This window comes from Hyperolius riggenbachi, chromosome 3, assembly GCF_040937935.1.
Source record: "Hyperolius riggenbachi isolate aHypRig1 chromosome 3, aHypRig1.pri, whole genome shotgun sequence".
Lineage (NCBI taxonomy): Eukaryota > Metazoa > Chordata > Amphibia > Anura > Hyperoliidae > Hyperolius > Hyperolius riggenbachi.
In genome coordinates this window covers 57,090,557-57,113,475 of record NC_090648.1, presented here as the reverse complement: position 1 = coordinate 57,113,475, position 22,919 = coordinate 57,090,557, and the positions used below count along the sequence as shown (strand labels likewise).

Sequence of the window (22,919 nt, the reverse complement as noted above, 5' to 3'; positions counted from 1 at the left end):
ATGCCAAGACAAAACAGGTCTGAAAGTCCCGGCCACAACAATTAACAAGGAAAGGGGAGGGGGAAATACTGGGCTGCATAAAAGGGAGTGAATAATTTCTGCACTTGGGGGGCCTGGAGAAGGTATCGATTGCACTTAAGGGATAGGAGGGGTTCATGGCTGCAATACTGTACACAATGTTGTCCGACTTGTATTCAAGTATATAGTGGAGGAAATAATTATTTGACCCCTCACTGATTTTGTAAGTTTGTCCAATGACAAAGAAATGAAAACTCTCAGAATAGTTTCATTTCAATGGTAGGTTTATTTTAACAGTGGCAGATAGCACATCAAAAGGAAAATCGAAAAAATAACCTTAAATAAAAGATAGCAACTGATTTGCATTTCATTGAGTGAAATAAGTTTTTGAACCCCTACCAACCATTAAGAGTTCTGGCTCCCACAGAGTGGTTAGACACTTCTACTCAATTAGTCACCCTCATTAAGGACACCTGTCTTAACTAGTCACCTGTATAAAAGACACCTGTCCACAGAATCAATCAATCAAGCAGACTCCAAACTCTCCAACATGGGAAAGACCAAAGAGCTGTCCAAGGATGTCAGAGACAAAATTGTAGACCTGCACAAGGCTGGAATGGGCTACAAAACCATTAGCAAGAAGCTGGGAGAGAAGGTGACAACTGTTGGTGCGATTGTTCCAAAATGGAAGGAGCACAAAATGACCATCAATCGACCTCGCTCTGGGGCTCCACGCAAGATCTCACCTCGTGGGGTGTCAACAATTCTGAGAAAGGTGAAAAAGCATCCTAGAACTACATGGGAGGAGTTAGTGAATGACCTCAAATTAGCAGGGACCACAGTCACCAAGAAAACCATTGGAAACACATTACACCGCAATGGATTAAAATCCGGCAGGGCTCGCAAGGTCCCCCTGCTCAAGAAGGCACATGTGCAGGCCAGTCTGAAGTTTGCCAATGAACACCTGAATGATTCTGTGAGTGACTGGGAGAAGGTGCTGTGGTCTGATGAGACCAAAATAGAGCTCTTTGGCATTAACTCAACTCACTGTGTTTGGAGGAAGAAAAATGCTGCCTATGATCCCCAAAACACCGTCCCCACCGTCAAGCATGGGGGTGGAAACATTTTGCTTTGGGGGTGTATTTCTGCTAAGGGCACAGGACAACTTAATCGCATTAACAGGAAAATGGACGGAGCCATGTATCGTGAAATCCTGAACGACAACCTCCTTCCCTCTGCCAGGAAACTGAAAATGGGTCATGGATGGGTGTTCCAGCACGACAATGACCCAAAACATACAGCAAAGGCAACAAAGGAGTGGCTCAAGAAGAAGCACATTAAGGTCATGGAGTGGCCTAGTCAGTCTCCGGACTGTATATCCAATAGAAAACCTATGGAGGGAGCTCAAGCTCAGAGTTGCACAGAGACAGCCTCGAAACCTTAGGGATTTAGAGATGATCTGCAAAGAGGAGTGGACCAACATTCCTCCTAAAATGTGTGCAAACTTGGTCATCAATTACAAGAAACGTTTGACCTCTGTGCTTGCAAACAAGGGTTTTTCCACTAAGTATTAAGTGTTTTATTGTTAGAGGGTTCAAAAACTTATTTCACTCAATGAAATGCAAATCAGTTGCTATCTTTTATTTAAGGTTATTTTTTCAATTTTCCTTTTGATGTGCTATCTGCCACTGTTAAAATAAACCTACCATTGAAATGATACTGTTCTGAGACTTTTCATTTCTTTGTCATTGGACAAACTTACAAAATCAGTGAGGGGTCAAATAATTATTTCCTCCACTGTATGGTAAGCTTCCAAAATATATACAGCACATTCCCTTCCCCGGTATCCAACACCAGTGTGGATCGCCTGATACCAGATTTATGTGCTTGTCAGTTGCTTGAGCAACTGGCCCAACAAGCAAATACCTCCCCCTAAAAATAATCCCAGAGCCTCCAGCAATGTGTTGTAGTCTCCCTGCAGCTCCTAGCAGGCTCCTGGTGGCTTTCCGGCATCCTCTGTGCACATAAGCCAGCATTCCAACTCACCCGCATTAGGTCAGGAGACACGCCGGCTTCTGTGCATGGTGCCGGAAAGACACCAGGAGCCCACTAGGTGCTGCAGGAAGACTACAACACATCGTTGGAGGCTCGGTAAAGCCTGTTTTACATTAGCTTTTAGCTGCGGATCCAGACGTACGGTTCCGATTTCTGTTTCGCTGAACGTACAAAAAAATGCAGCAGGACCCAATTTTCCAGACCGTTTCGCTCAGTGGAGTGGAAAAAGAAGCTTTTGCAGCACAATAGGAACCTATGGAAAACAGACGTTTTACAGCACACTGGCTGTAAAAATTTACGATTTTCCAGGATCCAGATGGCCGGATCCGTACGGCCGGCTCCGGAAAAAATGCAGATGACAACCGAGCCTAAGTATTTTAAACAAACACGCTGAATCCAGCGATGGAGACTTGAGTGCAGCAGCGCAGGAGACTTGAGCACAGCCGGCGCCACCATAGGCCGTAATAGGAACTACGGCTATAGCAGACACAGTGAGTAACTTCAGCACCGTCAGAAGATGGAGATGAAGTTGCTTTTAAAACAATAATTCGGCTTCCAGCAATTGCTGGAAGCCGATTTATTTCTTTCCCCCACTAACCAATAGCGGCCTGGAGGGGGAGTAGTAATTAACATGGCCCGGACTTGTGCAGCAGCAGGATCAGCCATATACCGGCTGTGTCCTGCGCCCAAGTCTCCGGAGCCATTATCTCTCGTACGCATTTTAAATGCCTCTAAAACCCCTACAAAAAAGATCCCTGTAATCCATCAGACATGCTGGTAAGTTGAGACTTTCGGTTGCCTGAATTCCGGATAATGGGGACTCAGCTGTATGTTAATAATAATGAATCTTTTATGCTTATTAAACATCATAATCCTGTGATGCTACAACAAAATGTTCATTAAACACGGTTTACAGGCTGACATCCACTCGCTCATGTATCTTCTGATGACTTCTCAGATGTGACTGTTGTGAGAAGCTCTTGCCACATTCTGAGCAACTAAATGGCTTTTCTCCTGTGTGAGTTCTCTGATGCCGAGTAAGATGTCCCTTATGTGAGAAGCATTTGTCACACTCTGTACATTTATATGGCTTCTCTCCAGTGTGAATCCGGATATGAATATTGAACAGTTCTTGAGTTCTGAAGGACTTCTCACATTCAGAGCAAGGAAATGGCTTCTCTCCAGTGTGAATCCTCTGGTGAACTATGAGGATTGACTTTTTGATAAAACATTTCCGGCATTCAGAGCAGGAAAATGGCTTCTCTCCAGTATGGATCACCTGATGAGCCACAAGGCCTGATTTCTGTTTAAAACATTTTCCACACTCCGAGCAGGAAAACTGCTTCTCTCCCGTGTGTATCATCCGGTGTGCTATGAGGGTTGACTTGTAAGTGAAAGATTTTTCACATTCAGAGCAGGAAAACTGTTTCTCTCCAGTGTGAATCATCTGATGGGCTATAAGGATTGCCTTTGAGTTGAAACATTTTCCACATTCAGAGCAAGGGAATGGCTTCCCTCCAGTGTGGATCCTCTGGTGTGTTTTAAGGGTTGACTTTTGAGTGAAAGATTTATCACATTCTGAGCAGGAAAAAGGCTTCTCTCCTGTATGAATCCTCTGATGAGCCATGAGGCATTCCTTCTCACTAAAACATTTCTCACATTCAGAGCAAGAAAATGGCTTCTCTCCAGTGTGGATTCTCTGGTGTACTGTAAGGTTTGACTTTTTAGTGAAACCTTTCCCACACTCCGAGCACAAAAATTGTCTCTCCCCGGTGTGACTCCACTGGTGCTCAAGAAGCTGTGATGGATAACTGAAGCTTTTCCCACACTCTGAGCACTGATGCGGCTTATCTCCTCTGTGACTCATCATGTGCTGCTGGAGTTCCATTTTGTTGTAAAAATATTCTCAGAGTTGAGCAGGATTGAGGTTTGTAAGCCACCTGCAATTAAAAATATTATATGTCATTATTCTTATATTCCCAGAAGCTCGGGCAGTGTATCAAACATTAAATAGATGTGCCATAAAACTATATACTTGTAATGATCTGGGAGCTATTTCCAGAGTCAGCGCACACCAAGTGCGCTGAAGCAGGTGGAAATCGTTACAATCACAGAAGCAGAGCACCCAGTATATATTTGTAGAGGAGAATTCCAACCAGCAGGTGGAGCTGTGGAGTACAGAGGAACAAGTCCTCTGCACAGCCACAGATGCCAGTTTGAAATTGCACCATTAAGCAACACTGGGAAATATAAACAGAGTAGCAACTCAGAAGAGAGCAAGAACAGAGACAGACTATATGAATGTCTACCAATCTAGTCGCCACCCAGTGATGATAGACATATCACATCAGAACAGACCAGAGTGAGAAAGCTAATCGCAAGAGAGGCGATTGCTATCAGCAACACAAGACTGAGCAAGACAGAGCATGAATTGAGTAAAGAAGACACAGCAAATAACTACAATCTGAACGCCAAGGAAAATAACAAATTAACTAGCTAAACGCGGTCACCGCACGTTATGCGCAACAGTGACAAGCGCGTTAATAGTACGGTCAACGCACATTAAGCGCCACAGTGACAAAACGTACTAACCCTGACTAACGGATGAACACGGAAAACAAAGACAAACAGATAGCGGGAACGCTTGCTAATCGGTTGTCTAACACAAGACAACAGCAAGCGTTTGTTCCAGACAAAACAGACTGAAGGAGTAACCAGTAGCAACCGCAGCTAAGGTTATACTCCAAGATACAGACAAGGGAGATCCACCACCTCTAGAACTAGGGCGAATGCGATCCAGGAACAAGACTGAACGATTCACTATCAGCCACCACAGGTGACATCACAATCACAAGGACAGGACAAGACAAAACAGGAATAAGCAGTACAAATAATACAGAACCTGACTGCACTAGAAGGAGTGCAAAGTCCACTCCCCAAGAATTAACTACACTAGAATATTCGCAGCAAGATACAAAAGAGGCTGAGGCTCTAAGGTTAATCTCACTAGACAGGAACTATGACGAGCAAGGAATTCTGGGAGGAAGTGACATTTATACTGGAAACCTTCAAAGGAAGCAGACAAGTAGATTGCAAGATAAGTAGATGCAAATCAGTCAGCCTTGCAAACTGACAGAAGGGCCTCTTTTCCCTGGACTGAACTATGCAACCTGCATAGGAAACAAAACTGTCCAGGGAATCAAGGCCAGCACAGCGGATTCTGACAATACTGCAATTTATAAACAACACAGATATAAAGGGCACATTTATAGTTCCTGTTAAGATAGAAAAAAAAGCCTGACATAGTTACGTAGTTATTTGGGTTGAAAAAAAGTCTACATACATTGTACATTCGAGTGCAGGCCATCTCGGCCCAATGACGGTTCTCGCTGCTGCTGCTGCTAAACTCCCTGGCTGCATTAAATACTATTCCCTTCTCCCAGTTGTTGCAACTCAGAGGGAGATGTAATTCGGGGTCTGGCAACCATCGGAGCCCGATTTACCATTATTCGGGGCCCGCAGTATAGCATTGCTGCTATGGGGCATCCAGCTTTGGTGCTCAGTGCTTAGAGCCACACACGGTGATTAAATGCTTCATTACATTCAACCAGAAAATAAGGTAGAACATTGGTCTGCACCCTCACATATATCCAGAAGCAGGCAAAAAAAGAAACCTTAAAGCGGATCCAAGATGAAAAGCTAACTATAACCAGTAACTTGTCTATATATCGTATCTAAAGTTTAGATGGTTTACACAGCAAATCTAGCTGCAAACAGTTTTAATAGAATATGATTATTTATTCCTGTGATACAATGACAGCAGCCATGTTGTTTGTAACCATCACACAGACGCAGGCTTATCTGTATCTTGTGCCATCAGCCCAATCCCCTCTAGTCCTCCCTCCTCCCCTCTGCCTCTGAAATCAATGGCTAGTAACACCTCCCCATACTCCTGCCCAGACTGAGCTCTCATGAGCCCTTGCTACTGCCAAGGCTCTCTGAAAACCTGTGGGCGTGGCTTTTTTAGTTTATAGGGAATTAAAGTATTAAAACAAAAACAAAAAAGTATTTGGCTTGAGGAATGCCCTATAAACAATAGGAAAGGAACACAATTATGCAATGTGTAAAAGTTCACCTCGGATCCACTTTAAAAGGCTTTGACAAATAAACCCTAAAAGGTAAAAAAAATCCTTCCCAACTCCAGATGGCAGTCAGATAAAATCCCTGGATCAACACTGCTGGGAATTACCTAGTAATTATAGTCATGCCCATGGATGTCTTTCAATGCCAGTAAATCATCTAAGCCCCTAACATTGTAAAGAAACAATATACAGAGATTGTAACTAAAGTTCTTCTTACTGTCATGGTTTATTTAGAAAGTTCTAACATATTAAACATTAATGCACTACAAATCCATTTAATTAAAGAAAAAAAAACTACATTGATGTCTGTGGCTGATGTACACCACTAATGATATGAATAGCTTTATGTAAAAACATTTATTTCTTTGTAGGCTTGTTTGATCTATACTGAGATTAAAGGACCACTATAACATTTGTAATAGATTAGTAAATATACTATACATATAGGAGGTGCGTTTGTCAAAGAGTAAAAATGTACTGTAAATGACTTTTTCCTATGTAGCTGTCACTTAGGCAGGGTTCACTCTTATCAAAAATCACATGTAAAATGCAAATGTGTGTCAATGAGATCACTGCATGCAAAGTGTAAGTCAATGGAGATTCACATTTATATTTAAAAATTGTAAAATTGCTTTCACATCTTTGTCTGCATAAAAAAAATAATTCTTACATCTTCCAGCATAAATTCACACTGTGCATGCAATTTCTCATTGACTTTAATTAGTTACTGGGAAAGAATACAGACAAATGTGCATATTAGTGTCTGGAAAATGTATACGCAAATAGAATTTGCAGTTTCCAAGCTGATGAGTCTTAAAAGACCACTCCAACGAAAAAAGTAAGAAGTTAAAATCTGACAGAACTGACAGGTTTTGAACTAGTCATTCTCCTCATGGGGGATTCTCAGGATTTTCTTTGTTTTTAAAAACATTTCCTAAACAGCAGTTGCTAAGTCTAATTGACAAAATAGTGTGCAAGTGAGTAGGGAGGCTGGCTGGTATCTTACTATTTTGGCAGTTTAACTGCCATTCTGCAAATGCTTTTAAAAACAAAGAAAATCCTGAGAATCCCCCATGAGGAGATGGACTAGTTCAAAACTTACTTTTTTCACGGGAGTGTTCGTTTAAGGTGACCACAAATAATCAAATCTTTTTTGTCCAATCTTACCATTTCTATGTAATATAAAGGACTGTCTAAAGTATCCATTCAGTATAGTCACACAGTTTACTCTTCTGCTACATAGATTTGGTAAGATTGGTGGTCACCAAGTACATTGGTGGCCACATTACAGAAGGCATTATTTATTATCTGACAGATCTGAAACTCTTACCAACAGGTTTTGGATTTGTCTGTGTCCTCATGGCTTTTCTCAGGATTTCCTTTATTTTCAAATGCACTCCCTCAATAGAAGTGCAGTGAAGCAGTTAATTTTGCGCACACCGCCTGTTTATGAAATTGGGCACAGCCATGGACAGTGATTGAATTGAGCAGAGGGGTTTGGCTATTTTATAACTAAACTCCAACTGACTGTGCAGCATGTAGTGGGGGTGCACAATTGGTACCAGGGTAGCTGAGTAATGTTATCGACTAACGTCCTCACCTATAGTAATTAGTAATTGGTGTAGTTATATGAGGCTTAGTGTTAGGGAATAGAGTCAGAGGTTAGTGTAATGCTGGGAATACATGGCTCGATTCTGAGCCATTTAGATGACTCGATAGATAATTTCCGACATGTCCAATCTCCCGCCCGATCCTTTCATGCTCGATTCTGCATTGAGGACAATGCAAGGGGATAAAAAAATGAGCGAAAGATAAGAGAATCGCCCGCAGAATCGAGCGGAAAAAAACGATCGGCCGAAGAATCGAGTGGCAAAATCGAGCCGTGTATGCCCAGCATTAGGCTTAGCAATAGTCCGGTTAGTGTAAAGGGAGTTGGTTAGAGGTTAGGGTTAGGCAGAGTTAAAGAAGTAATAGGGAATAGGGTAGAGAGAGGCTTGATTTGTTAGTGTTAGGAGGTTAGAATTTATCTAACATTAGCAAATATTAGAGACACCTAAGCAATAGCACCATGCAAATTACTGGCGCTAAACTGGTATTATAAAATCATTAATGATATTTAAAGTAATCGCAATTCTGATGCCCAAATGTATTCACACCACTTTTATATATATGGCTAGCGTACTATCAGAATAGTGTGCCATGAGTAGGCAAGTTGGCATCTTTGCATATGTCCTTGCCAGAGAGTGCTTTTAAGAATAATAGACATTTACCCAATGAGATATGTACTAGTCTAAAACCTGTTAGATGTTCACTTAGTGATTTGCACTTGGTTTCAGCCCTCTCCTTCAATTTGATCCCTTGCCAGAGATCCTTTGCTTGTCAGTCCCTTGTCCTTATTTGATAACTGCCCTCTGAAATTTGAGCTTGTTATACCTCTCTTTTATAATGTTACATCATCTTCTTACAGATAATAAGAATAGTGCTAAATTTAAAATTGTGTATGGACATTTGTTTATATGTATTTACTTTTTTTTTTTGTACTTGTTATTTACTAAATCTCTTTTTGCCTAATCATGTTATTTACAGTTCATTTTCAAAATCTTAAACAAGAGAACAATTAATAAAAAGTTAAATCTCTTGATCACTTGATCACAAGCAAAAAAAAATCTATCCATTATAGGCACACTCAATGTTTTACCTATGACAGCACGGGCACCACAGTGGCGCAATGGTTAGCGCTCTCGCCTTGCAGAGCTGGGTCCCTGGTCCCAGGTCAACATCTGCAAGGAGTTTGTATGTATTCCCGTGCCTGTGTGAGTTTCCTCCGGATACTCAGGTTTCCTCCCACATCCCAAAAAACATACAGATAAGTTAATTGGCCCTAGACTGCTATACATACACTACACAATATAGACATATGACTCTGATAGCGATTCGATTGTGAGCCCCTCGGAGGGACAGTTGAGTGACAATATACTCTGTACAGTGCTGCATAAGATGTCGGTGCTATATAAATACTAAATGACAGGTTCACATTTGTAAAGTATAAATCTCCCACATGAAGAGGGAATATAAATCATGTTAATAAGTTTCAGATTTTGCAAAACAGTCCTATGTATGTGTGACTCTTAGAACTGGGCAGCACCAGTTATAGGAGGCACACATGGAAAGGACTATTTTGCATAATATCAAACTTATTAATATCATTTATATTTCATCCTAAAAATACAAAAACAAAAATAATACAATATAATCCTAACTATAATGCATTTACACCAATATTGCCTCTAAGGAAACCAGAGTAGTCATAGTTACCTGGTAGGATGTAGTATTGGTACTCTGTATTCCTGTGACCTCTCTGTGATCCTTCTATCTGACTAAGCCCTGACCCAAGTTATAGTCACACCTTCTCCATTCACTAGCATGAGGTGGTTTCTGATTGGCTAAAAAAGGTTTATTGTCAACAACAAAGGTGTGTCTACATGCATTTAAAGCACAGGTTCAGGACCTCTTTATTTAAACTCGCCTCCACCCTGCAGGTGATAACTTCATTAACATTCCACAATATGAACAAAAAGCACATGGGAAGAATCTGATCCATGCTGGAGATTTTTCACTAGCATAACAATAGATGTAACCACAATGAATAGGTCAGTAAAGAGTGGGCAGGTTCAGTGTTCTCTGGACTAAAACATCAGACAATGCTTCCAACAGAAACTTGCAGATAAGAGTGTCAACATTGAACAGTAGTGAATAGATTAGCCCAGGTGTTGAAAATGAGCTACAAACATTTTATCCCTCCCTTTGGAAGTAATTGTTTTTTTGACAAGATAGAGATTTCTGGGGGAGGGTTTTTTTATTGTTAAAGTTCATTTAACTGTGTATTGCTGGGAGAGTATTGTGGCTATGGTTGCCTAAAATAAGGAATCCAGTTTACTGTCAGTTTTGGAAATTCTTAAAGTACATCTCCTCACTCGTTTCCAGATACCAACCAAGTTGCAGTCTCAGGTCTGCACTTTAACTTCTTCTGTCCTCCTCTAGAATTACTTCCTTGCATTCATGTATACAAGATTTTGCACATGCTTTACCCCTCCTCTGGAATGCCCTTCTACAACACATCCATCACTCTCCAACCTTTGACATCTGTAAATGCTCCCTCAAAACTCACTTTTGCCTACAAACATATGCTCTACCTTGGGCCATTACTTCCGCCCCCAGCTCCACCCCGACATAAGACCAAGTTACAATCCTTACAAGATAACCTAAAAACACACTGCCTCTAGGTATGATTATTGTATACCCCTCCTCTTACCCCCCCCCCCCCCCCCCTCCACTCCATCTCTTTAGCTTGTAAGCTTGCAAGGGGTGGGGCTCTCTTAACCTTTTGTGTTTTGGAATTTGTTTTTATTAATCATGTTATTTTTGTCACTGTTATTACAAATTTTCTACCAATTCTGTATTTTGTATATTGGTGTATAACATTGTCTGTACAGCCCCACGGAATATGTTGGTGCTTTAGAAATCAATAATAATAATTAAAAAAATTAAAGAACTGCTGTAAATGCAAAATAGTGTGTGTAGCAGTAGCAATGATCCATGTTCATGGCATTTAAGTATTGTATGTTTTACCATATATGGCATCTTTATTTAATCAAATGTTCCATACCTCTTCAATAGGTATTTATTTTCATTTGCTGTTATGGAGCAAAACATATATCACACATTTATCATCAAAAACATTTAAATCCACCTCTCTAATATTCTATAAAACCCTCTTATGCCACCAAAACAGCTCAGCAATATGTAGGCATGTAGCCCAAAACACATTTGAATGAGAACTGTAGTGAGAGGTATATGGAGGCTGCCACATGTATTTCCTTTTAGCAATATCAGTTGCCTGGCTATCCTGCTGATCCTCCGCCTCTAATAATTTTAGCCACAGATATTGAACAAGCCTGAAGCAGATCAGATGTTTCTGAGATTATTATCAGATCTGACAAGATTAGCTGCATGCTTGTTTCTGCTGTGATTCAGACACTGCTGCAGTCAATTAGATAAGCAGGGCTGCCAGGAAACTAGTATTGCTTAAAAGAAAATAAATGTGGAAGCCTCCACATACCTCTCACTACAGTTGTCCTTTAAACATATTTTGTGGTGTCTGGCACCAAAATGTTTGCAGAGAAAGCAGTAAGGGGCATGCCTATATACTGTCTGAAAAACAACTGGATATGTTAGCACAATATAAATATTCAAAATATAAAAATTAGTATGATATTTTAATATGAAAACTAAATTGAGATGTTTAGGTACTTAATAGAAAAGGAATGTTTGTACAGCATAGACAAGTAGTATGAACTGCTAATGTTTGAAGGCTCATACACACATCCAATTTAATGCACAACCAACCGCACAACATGACTAACCACACAACAAGTTGTTTACCTGACAAGTATGTACACACATGCCAAACAACTAAAGGTGCGTACACAGTCCAACTTTACGCCTGATTGTCGTTTGGATCAGTCATTTGACAGGCAAACACAAGTTGTTTAAACATCACGTCCATGGTTACCTTTCTTCCTGTATGTACTACACGGAGCACACGTCAGTGGCTATTTTGTGCATGATTGTGTATTGGGACTCACTGTGCGGGAGTTCGTTTGGCCTGTATCCTTTGACCCACAAGATCCCCTTTGTTGATTGGAGGAGTGCCACACTACCCTTCTCTTTTGGAACACAATTGTATACATCTTTCTTCGCTGCGACTAAGTGTGTTGAGCACCCAAATATGAGCGTGTGTGGTAACACACAGTGTAATGATCAAGATTTGGAGGATGATATTGATAGTCTGGATATAGACTCTTTAACGTGGAACGCAGCGTGACCAAGCGTCCTGGTGGACGCGAAACGGCCGTCGCCGACCTTTCTACAGCCCTGAGCACCCACCTCCACCCCGCACAGATGTCGCCATGATCTACAGGTGATATGTACCATGTCCTATGCCGCACATGTTATGTCTACGTAATAAATAAGCTGAATGACGGATGGTGCCCGATCTTTTCCTTTGTTGACAATTAAACATCACGTACACATGTCTAAACAAAGGAGCCTACAAACTAATTTACATGTTGTCTGACAGACTGGAGGTCATCCAACTCCCTTCGTGCAACTCTTGTCCAACTGCTGGTCATTTGTACACACGTACGGACCTGACAGTCGTTTGAACGACATTTGGTCCAACTGATCCACCAAGCGGATCAGGAAAACCAGCTGTCATCAGTCACAAAAGTTGGACGTGTGTATGCACCTTAACCACTTAAGGACCAGGGGATTTATGGCTGATCTGTGCTGCATGGGCTCTCCAGCCCACAGCAAAGATCAGGAATCAGCCAGGGCAATCAGATTTCCCCCCCTTTTTTCCCCACTAGGGGATGTCTTGCTGGGGGGTCTGATCGCCGCCGGCTACTTGTGCCTTGCGGGGGGGATCTCTTCAAAGCCCCCCTCCGCAGCGATTCCCAGTCTCCTCGTCCTTCCCTCCCTCTCCCGCAGGCTATGGGCGGCATGTTAGAAACTACCAAGTATTCTCCCACCCGTGATAGATGGATAGATAGATATCTGTCTAAATCTGATATAGAAATAGATCTGTCAATCTGTCTAAAAGACACATTTTATGGAATTTAGAATATAATTTTATGACATTTTATAGAATTTTATAGAACATTTTATAGAATATCCAGCACAGAAAAATACTAAAGAAATTACGTTTTTTATTAAAATACATGCAAAACAGAAATGCGTCAAATAATGAGAATATAAAAACACGTACATCAAATAAGAACTTATGCAAAATTTTAACCATCCCATCACCAAATGTCACCAAAATAATATTTCAAATCTAAAATGAAATAATTTTTTAAAACCATCACACACATCCGTGCACATATAGAAATGCATGGATAATCACATTCATTGAATGCAGACACTGATTAAAAGAGATATTTACAGATCAAACACTTAAAGGACCAATATTGTGAAGAATGTTAACATTTAAAACCAATCTGCACACAAACTTATAAGAGGTACAATTCTCCCAGATTGAAATGCAATCAGGGGATTCCCTTATGAGGAGATGGATTAGTCCAAAAACCTGTCAGATGTGTCAGATTTTTAGAACTTACTTTAAGTGACAGTGACATAAGAAAAAAATAAATTATAAGGTATTTTATACTTGCCCATTTCATGAATATGCATACACCGGGATTTGGAATTACAATATTTTTATCACAAACACAAAGCATTGATGAAATGGGTATCCTTCTATTATTACAGTCCATTGTGTAAAAAAAAATGTAAATGTATATTTAAATTGTGTCAGCTTTTAGTGTACCAGCTAATCACAGTTCACTTCATCTTCAGTTTTCTTAATAAATCACCAAAAACAATGTACTCTCTGTATGTCCATGGTCTCTGAAGCTACATAAGCTTCATATATATATATTAATAATAATGAATATTTTACGCTTATCAAACATCATCATCATGTGATGTTACAACAGAAATGTTCATTAAAAACAGATTACAGGCTCACATCCACTCGCTTATGTATCTTCTGATGTCTTCTCAGATGTGACTGTACTGAGAAGCTCTTGTCACATTCTGAGCAACTAAATGGCTTTTCTCCTGTGTGAGTTCTCTGATGCCGAGTAAGATGTTTCTTCTGTGAGAAACATTTATTACATTCTGTACATTTATATGGCTTCTCTCCTGTGTGAATCCGGAGATGAATATTTAACAGTTGTTGATTGCTGAATGACTTATCACATTCAGAAAAAGAAAAGGTTTGATTTCCAAGTAAAACATTTCCCACACTCCGAGCAGGAAAACTGCTTCTCTCCCGTGTGTATCTTCTGGTGTGCTTTGAGGGTTGACTTCTTAGTGAAAGATTTATCACATTCTGAGCAGGAAAAAGGCTTCTCTCCTGTATGAATCCTCTGATGAGTCATGAGGTTTTTCTTGTCACTAAAACATTTGTCACATTCAGAGCAAGAAAATGACTTCTCTCGAAGTGTGGATTCTTTGGTGTATTATAAGATCTGAATTATGAGTGAAACCTTTCCCACACTCTGAGCAGAAAAAAAGGCCTTTCCCCGGTGTGACTCCTCTGGGGTATAATAAGCTGTGATGGATAACTGAAGCTTTTCTCACACTCTGAGCAGTGATGCGGCTTGTCTCCTCTGTGACTCATCATGGGCTGCTGGAGATCCATTTTGTTCTCAAATATTCTCAGAGTTGAGTAAGACTGAGGTTTTTTCACCCACCTGCAATTCAAAATATTACTCGTCATTGTTCCTATATTTCCAGCTCAGACAATGTATTAAATAATAAATAGATGTGCCATAAAAATGCAACTGCAAGTTATAAACAACACAGATATAAAGTGCATTTTTATTGTTCCTGCTAACTTAAAGGAGTCATCAACCAAATAGGAAAAAAACAGCTCTACTCACCTGGGGCTTTCTCCAGCCCCTTGAAGCCGACTTTCCCATGCTGCCACCTCTTTTGCCCGCCGCTGTCCCATTCTCGCTGCACGGTGCAGAGGACGATCCCGAGGTCATCCTTACTGTGCCTGTGAAGCGCCGCTGTCTATCACTGCCACGTTGTCCGTGGCTTGCTGTGCAGAACTACTGCACGGTAAGCCATGGACAATGTGACCATGTTTGAAAGTGGCGCTTGATGCAGGCACAGTAAGGGTGACCTCACGGTTGTCCTTTGCACCGTGCAGCGAGATCGGGACAGCGGCGGGGAGCGGAGGTGACAGCGTGAGACAGTCGGCTGCAAGGGGCTATAGAAAGCCCCAGGTGAGCAAAGCAGATTTTTTTCCTATTTGCCTGATGACTCCTTTAAAAACAGTCTAACACAGTTACGTACACGTAGTAATTTGAGTAGAAAAAAGTCATGCATACTTTGTACATTCAACCAGACAATAAGGTAGAACATTATGTTGGGAATACACACTAGAGATGGCCAGAACCACCAATTTTCGGTTCTTAAACCGGGTTCACGAACCTCCAGCAAAAGTTTGGTTCACGCAAACTTTCGCAAACCGAAATAGACTTCAATGGGGACGCGAACTTTGAAAACTAGAAAAAATTTATGCTGGCCACAAAAGTGATGGAAAAGATGTTTCAAGGGGTCTAACACCTGGAGGGGGACATGGCGGAGAGGGATACACGCCGAAAGTCCCCGGGAAAAATGCGGATTGGACGCAAAGCAGCGTTTTAAGGTCAGAAATCACATTGAATGCTATATTGCAGGCCTAAAGTGCTTTAAAACATGTTGCATGTGTATACATCAATCAGGAAGTGTAATTAGAGTACTGCTTCACACTGACACACCAAACTCACCGTGTAACGCACCGCAAACAGCTGTTTGTGTAGTGACGGCCGTGCTGGACTGGTGCACACCATGGCCAGAGTGCAAGCCATGGCGGTTTTCAAGCCCATATGGTCGCCGGGCTGTGGTAGCTCAATGATAGATCAACAGTGACTGTCCAGCTGATTTGGTCTGACCACAATGAAGCAACAACCTTATTATCTGTGGTGTACCACCCCCGAGACACTCATATAGTCGGCAGTCATTCCTTTATTGTGATATGCAAGCCCCTTCACCGCGGCAAGGTAATGATCACAAAGGGGAATGGGCACATGTACATGCCTTTTGTTTTGTTGTTGCAGCTGCACTGCAGCCAGAAAAATTAGGCAGGCATGTACACACACCAGAAAAATTATTATAGCGGCCGCTGCTAGAATCGGCCTTAAAAATTCAGGAATCCGCCTGGAGTCCTGGATAGTGATGTCGCGAACCTCCGATTTTCGGTTCGCGAACTTCCGCGGAAAGTTCGGTTTGCAGAAAAGTTTGCGAACCGCAATAGACTTCAATGGGGAGGCGGACTTCAAAATTTTGGAAAATTTCTACCGGCTGTAAAAATGATAGAAAACATGTTTCAAGGGATCTTATCCCTGGAGGAAGACATGATTGAGTGAAATACACATCAACAGTCCCAGGCAAAAATCTACATTTCACATAAACCCCTATTTTAAAGTTACAAATCTCATTCAATGTTCCATTACAGGCCTACACTGCTTTACAACATCAGGCAGTATATCCCTCCCTCACTCCCTCCTCCCGTAGAATTTCAAAAGCCAGCTTATATACCTTGGCTCCCAGGTCTTGGCCGGGAATTGAACCCAGGTCTGAGTGCTTGGTAGTCAGCTCTCTTAACCGCTATACCTCCACCAACACTACATGCTGAAGGCAGCCTAGCATGTACCATTATGATATATCCTATAGAAAAATGAGATTGCTTAAAGATTTGTAGGCTTTTAAAAGCCAGCTTAGATACCTTGGCCGGGAATTGAACCCAGGTCTTGGTCGGCAATTGAACTCAGGTCTGAGTGCTTGGTAGTCAGCTCTCTTAACCAATTATTATCACACTGCACCACAGTTCATCCAGAGTTATACCGCCAAACTGGGATCGCTGCAGATAGTCCAAACTGCTGGATAAAAAATTCAAAGATACTACTGCGCTCTCCACACCTGAAAAAGATAAATCTCCACATAGGGCAATATCGTTCAGTCTAAATGGTGTACTACTTTAATGCCACACTTCACTTATTCCACGTGGTCAGTGCTCAGTGCTCTCCCATAAGCCAATCACTCTTTGTCCCACGTCCCCTCTCACTAAAATGCTCACCAGATTCTAACCACTTCAATGCTCAGGTGGGTCATATGCAGTATTGATATATTCCACTTCATACGATTCTGTAATAAAGAAAAATTCTCCACATAGGGTAATACAGTTCACAACTCGATTTGCTTCAAGCACTATGTCCACCATGTGTTTTTGCTATCACCCTGTGAATAGTGCCACTCCACCGTGCTGCCAATCAAACTGCTTACCAGATGCAGCCCACCTCTATAGCCAGGTGGAAGTTGCGCTGTATAGTATTAGCCAATCAAGCTCTACACTTCTTATTTCCTTAAAACAGGCCTCTCACAAGGTCTTGCTTTTATTCCTCTGATTAAAATTTTCTCTCACCAATCTGCATGCTGTCCAGCCAATCACATAACCAGTTATCAGAGGAATAAAAGCAAGACCTTGTGAGAGGCCTGTTTTAAGGAAATAAGAAGTGTAGAGCTTGATTGGCTAATACTATACAGCGCAACTTCCACCTGGCTATAGAGGTGGGCTGCATCTGGTGAGCAGTTTGATTGGCAGCACGGTGGAGTGGCACTATTCACAGGGTGATAGCAAAAACACATGGTGGACATAGTGCTTGAAGCAAATCGAGTTGTGAACTGTATTACCCTATGTGGAGAATTTTTCTTTATTACAGAATCGTATGAAGTGGAATATATCAATACTGCATATGACCCACCTGAGCATTGAAGTGGTTAGAATCTGGTGAGCATTTTAGTGAGAGGGGACGTGGGACAAAGAGTGATTGGCTTATGGGAGAGCACTGAGCACTGACCACGTGGAATAAGTGAAGTGTGGCATTAAAGTAGTACACCATTTAGACTGAACGATATTGCCCTATGTGGAGATTTATCTTTTTCAGGTGTGGAGAGCGCAGCAGTATCTTTGAATTTTTTTATCCAGCTCTCTTAACTGCTATACCACCACTAACACTACATGCTGAAGGAAGCCTAGCATGTACCATTATGATATATCCTAGAGAAAAATGAGCTTGCTTAAAGATTTGTAGACTTTTAAAAGCCAGCTTACATACCTTGGCCGGGAGTTGAACCCAGGTCTTGGCCGGGAATTGAACCCAGGTCTGAGCGATCGGTAGTCAGCTCTCTTAACCGCTATACCACCACCAACACTACATGCTGCAGGCAGCCTAGCATGTACCATTATGATATATCCTAGAGAAAAATGAGGTTGCTTAAAGATTTGTAGGCTTTTAAAAGCCAGCTTACATACCTTGGCCGGGAATTCAACCCAGGTCTGAGTGCTTGGTAGTCAGCTCTCTTAACCGCTATACCACCACCAACACTACATGCTGAAGGCAGCCTAGCATGTACCATAATGATATATCCTAGAGAAAAATTAGCTTGCTTAAAGATTTGTAGGCTTTTAAGTGCCAGCTTACATACCTTGGCCGGGAATTGAACCTAGGTCTGAGTGCTTGGTGGTCAGCTCTCTTAACCGCTATACCACCACCAACACTACATGCTGAAGGCAGCCTAGCATGTACCATTATGATATATCCTAGAGAAAAATGAGCTTGCTTAAAGATTTGTAGGCTTTTAAAAGCCAGCTTACATACCTTGGCCGGGAATTAGGAAAGTAAGAACAAGCTTATAAGAGCCTAACTAAACTCTCCCTAGCAGAGTCTGTCAGCAGCTGTCCCTTAACTAATTAGTGCAGGCAGACTAGTGAGTAAAATGGCACAAGGACCTTGCCTTTTATAAGGGGGAGGTGGGGCTCCAGGAGTGAGTTCAGCCTGATTGACAACAATGTGCCTGCTGAGTGTGATGTAGAGGGTCAAAGTTCTGCTCAATAGAGCATTATGGGGCGAATCGAACTTCCGCAAAAGTTTGCCTGTTCTTGGCGAACACGAACCACCGAAGTTCGCCTGGAACCGTTTGCCGGTGAACCGTTCACTACATCTCTAGTCCTGGACCTTGTTGGTGGTGGCAGAGAAGGCAGTCAAGCGGCCTGCGGGCAGATATGCTGTGTGGGGAGCAACTTAGTCTTGGGCCAGGCAGTCACATGGCGTGCTGGCAGAGATGCTGTGTGTGGAGACTGACTTAGTCTTCGGGCAGGCTTGAGCATGCTTTGCAGACCAGGCATCCGTGGTCAGATGGACCCTTGACCCATTGCTATGTGCCAGAGATGACACCACTTGCCTTTCAATATTACGGTACAGTTTAGGTATCGCCTTTTTTGAGAAAAAGTTGCAGCCTGGTACCTTCCACTGCGGTGTGTGGCTTTGCTTTTGTGTGCTGCTTTTCCTCAGGTGGTCATCCCATTGCAGTTTGTGCTTTGTAATCAGTTTGTGCTTTGTAATGTGCCTTCGTAAGGTAGTTGTCCCTACGCGGGTCTTGGTCTTTCCACAGCTCAATTTTCGGTGGCAGAGAGTACACATTGCATTGCTCTCATCTGAGGCAGACACACAAAAAAATTTCCATGCCGCTGACGCTGAGCCCTGGGGTGATGGCACTTTGGTGGTAGCGGCCGACTGAGTGTTAAGTGGAGTGCCAGAATCAGAGCAGGAGGAGGAAGATATGTCACGCTTCCATACGGAAGCTGAGAAAGATGAGGTGTTCTGTGTTAAATAGTCAACTATATCCTGACAATATTGGGGGCTGATGGCACGTGCCTTCTTCTGAACACTGTACTTTGGTCGAGGCCTGCACGACACCACGACAGCGCGACCTCGAACAGACCTGCCAGGGGGCCTGCCTCTGCCTTTTGTTTTGTCCATATTGGGGGGATGAAGTGAAAGGTATGCACTGACTTGACTAATACAATGTGCAGTCACACAGGTGCAGTTAGCAGGTATGCACGGAGTGCTATATCACACTGCGTGCATTCACGTAGGTAGGTGGGTGCACTGAAAACAACAGGTAGGTATATGCAGTAATGGGTATTACAATGTGCACCTGTCACACACAGACAGGTAGCGGACTGGCACAGTGACACTGCATGCGCTCAGCTAACATAGGTAGGTGGGTGCACTGTGAACAACAGGTAGGTGTGAGAAAACGCGGAAAAGCCGCCGCGTGTGCCAAGAAGGAGGCGGCTGATTCCGCGTCCAAAGCGGCGGTTTGCACGCATGGACACGCGTCTGGTGGTATGGTGGAATGCGGAAGAGCCGCTGCATGTCCTGACAGCAAAGCGGCTGTTTGCATGCAACAGCATGTGCTTGGTGTGGCTGGGTCTGTTAGTGCACCTAGGCAGATGGAGAGCTATGCTCGCGCGGGCCTGAATTCAGGACCTTTATACCTGCAGAGGAAGTGTCAGCTGATCAGGAAGGTCAGCTGATTCCTGCAGGACTCATGATTGGCTGAATGGTTCGGGCGGGGCAGCAGAGTCCAGCAACTATATATTCTGCTGCTTGTCAGTTGCTGGTTGTCTGCCATTGCTAACACTTGCGTGAAGGCACTCAGACCTTAGCTAGACCCGACAGTGTGCCAGAACCGGCTGGAGCTGGGAATCCACACTGAGTCAGATTCTTGATAGCTTAAAGTACTAATTGTATGGTATTATTTGTTAGACCAGTTCCAGGGTGTTGAGATCAAGGCCCTCACACCCCAGACTAGGAATACTGTGTATCATTTATGTTATGCTCCAGACTAGTTCCAGGGTGTTGTGAATACGGACCTCACACCCAAGACTAGGGAACTGTATTATCATTTATGTTATGCTCCAGACTAGTTCCAGGGTGTTGAGAATACGGACCTCACACCCAGACTAGGTTGTGTTATTACTGTGTTACGTTAGCCCAGTTCAGGGCAAAGCCTTACATATTAGCAGCAGGGCTTCCTGCTTTCCAGCCTTGGTCCCTCGCTCAGGGGTCCACAGGCTACAGGAATATCACCCACCGCTCAGGGGTGAATTCCTCGGGAGTATAGGCCGCCAGCTCCTCTGGTGGTCTTTACTCAGAGTTGTTACTGTTGCACCAAACACTTACACTCTCCCTGGTGTCTAGAGGTTAGACATATCTGATTATTGACGATTCCGCAGATCCTCAATGATCGGGTATATCTGTATTTTTGGGGATACTGCGGATCGCCAAGGATCAGATTCTCTCTCTGGTTGCTGACACCGATCGTTACAGAATGGCAGACCGAACCCAAATGGACGCACTGTATAGCCATGTTGAAGTCCTGACCACCGCGGTAAACCAACTTTCCGCGGCAGTTTTGAACCAACAGACCCAGATATGTCAGATATTTGGGGCTATTTCAGGACTTCAATCAGTGCGGTCTCCTCTTAGCACAGACATGCGTATGCCGGTACCTGAAAAATTTTCTGGCGACAGATCTGATTTTCGGAACTTTAGAAATAGAGTGTTATCATACTTTGAGTTAAGGCCTAATTCATCTGGAACCGAGGCACAGAGAATTACGTTCATTAAGACTCTATTGTCAGGGGATTCCCAGACCTGGGCATATGGTCTTCCTATTGGGCATCAGGCCCTGACCTCGGTCGATGAATTTTTTGAGGCTATGGCTATGATTTACGATGACCCAGACATCGCCTCGACTTCTGAACGGAAGCTCAGGCTTCTGCGTCAGGGCAAAGGTCTGGTGGAAAATTATGCTGCGGAGTTTAGGAGGTGGGCAGTCTCGGCTAGATGGGACGCATTCGCCCTCCTAGACTGTTTTTTGGCCGGATTGTCAGATAATATTCATGAGGTAATGATAGGCCATCCTGAGCCCGAATCATTGGATGAGGCAATCTCTTTGGCCATACAGATAGATCGCCGTTTGCGCCACCAGAGACAGATTCGTGGTAGAGTGGCCAGAAGGTCTATCTTACACGACTCTTCTCGGTCTCCCTCACCTCCAGGCGAACCTATGCAAATTGGGTACACAAGGTTGAATCTGGGGGAAAAGAGTCGCAGGAGCCCAAAGAAGAACGCTTTACATGATTCCACTAGGCCAGACAAAAGCTATCGCCTAGGATTAGTCAAAATCATAGGTGAGCAGGGTTCATCCCTGAACGATGGTCGGCTGATCCTTCCTTGTTCGGTTACGTGGGAAGGTCGGACCAAGTCCGCAGAAGCCATGGTGGACTCAGGTTCGTCAGCAAACCTCATCGACTACGATTTTGCCAAAAGTCTGGGGATACCGTTATCTGCACCCGACCGGCAGATTTCGGTCACTGCAGTGGACGACTCTCCATTGCGCAGTGCCCAGTTTCTTTCCCAAACCCCCCTACTGTCATGTTGTTTAGGGGCAGTGCATGAAGAGAGTTTACAGTTCCTGGTCCTGCCGATGAAAGGGTCTGCTGTTGTTCTCGGTATGCCCTGGTTGCAACTCCACTCTCCACTGTTTGACTGGGCTTCAGGACAGTTACTGAACTGGTCAGCTCATTGTCATGAGCACTGTTTAAAGAAGGGTGAGGTGGATAAAACCAGGATACAGGTCGCAGGAAAGGCAGGACAGTGTACAGTTATTTCTAATGGTTCCTGTTCCTCACGGTTTCCTCTCATGTATAAATCTGATAGCAAAAGCCCCAAAGCAGACACTTTAGACAGGGGTTTTTGGCCCAAAACCATTCTACCACCAAAAAAACAGGCTGACAAAAAATCATTTCCTGTGTCCCCGCCCGGGTCAGCGCTGCAGGTGGATTCCACTCTCTCCCTCCCTGGGTGGATTGATGGCCGGCCTGAGTATGAGATAAAAGGAAAATTCTCTAACTTACGTCCTGGAAAGCCAGGAAGGAGATGTCCGGAGTCCACTCCTCAGCGGGGGGGTACTGTGAGAAAACGCGGAAAAGCCGCCGCGTGTGCCAAGAACGAGGCGGCTGATTCCGCGTCCAAAGCGGCGGTTTGCACGCATGGACACGCGTCTGGTGGTATGGTGGAATGCGGAAGAGCCGCTGCATGTCCTGACAGCAAAGCGGCTGTTTGCATGCAACAGCATGTGCTTGGTGTGGCTGGGTCTGTTAGTGCACCTAGGCAG

The 22,919-nt window shown here is 43.2% G+C and overlaps 1 pseudogene; it reads right to left on the bottom strand.

Moving 5' to 3' along the window:
- Window positions 1-2,983: 2,983 nt before the first annotated feature.
- Window positions 2,984-22,919, bottom strand: part of LOC137562112 (zinc finger protein 850-like) — a 226,278-nt pseudogene continuing 206,342 nt past the window's right edge.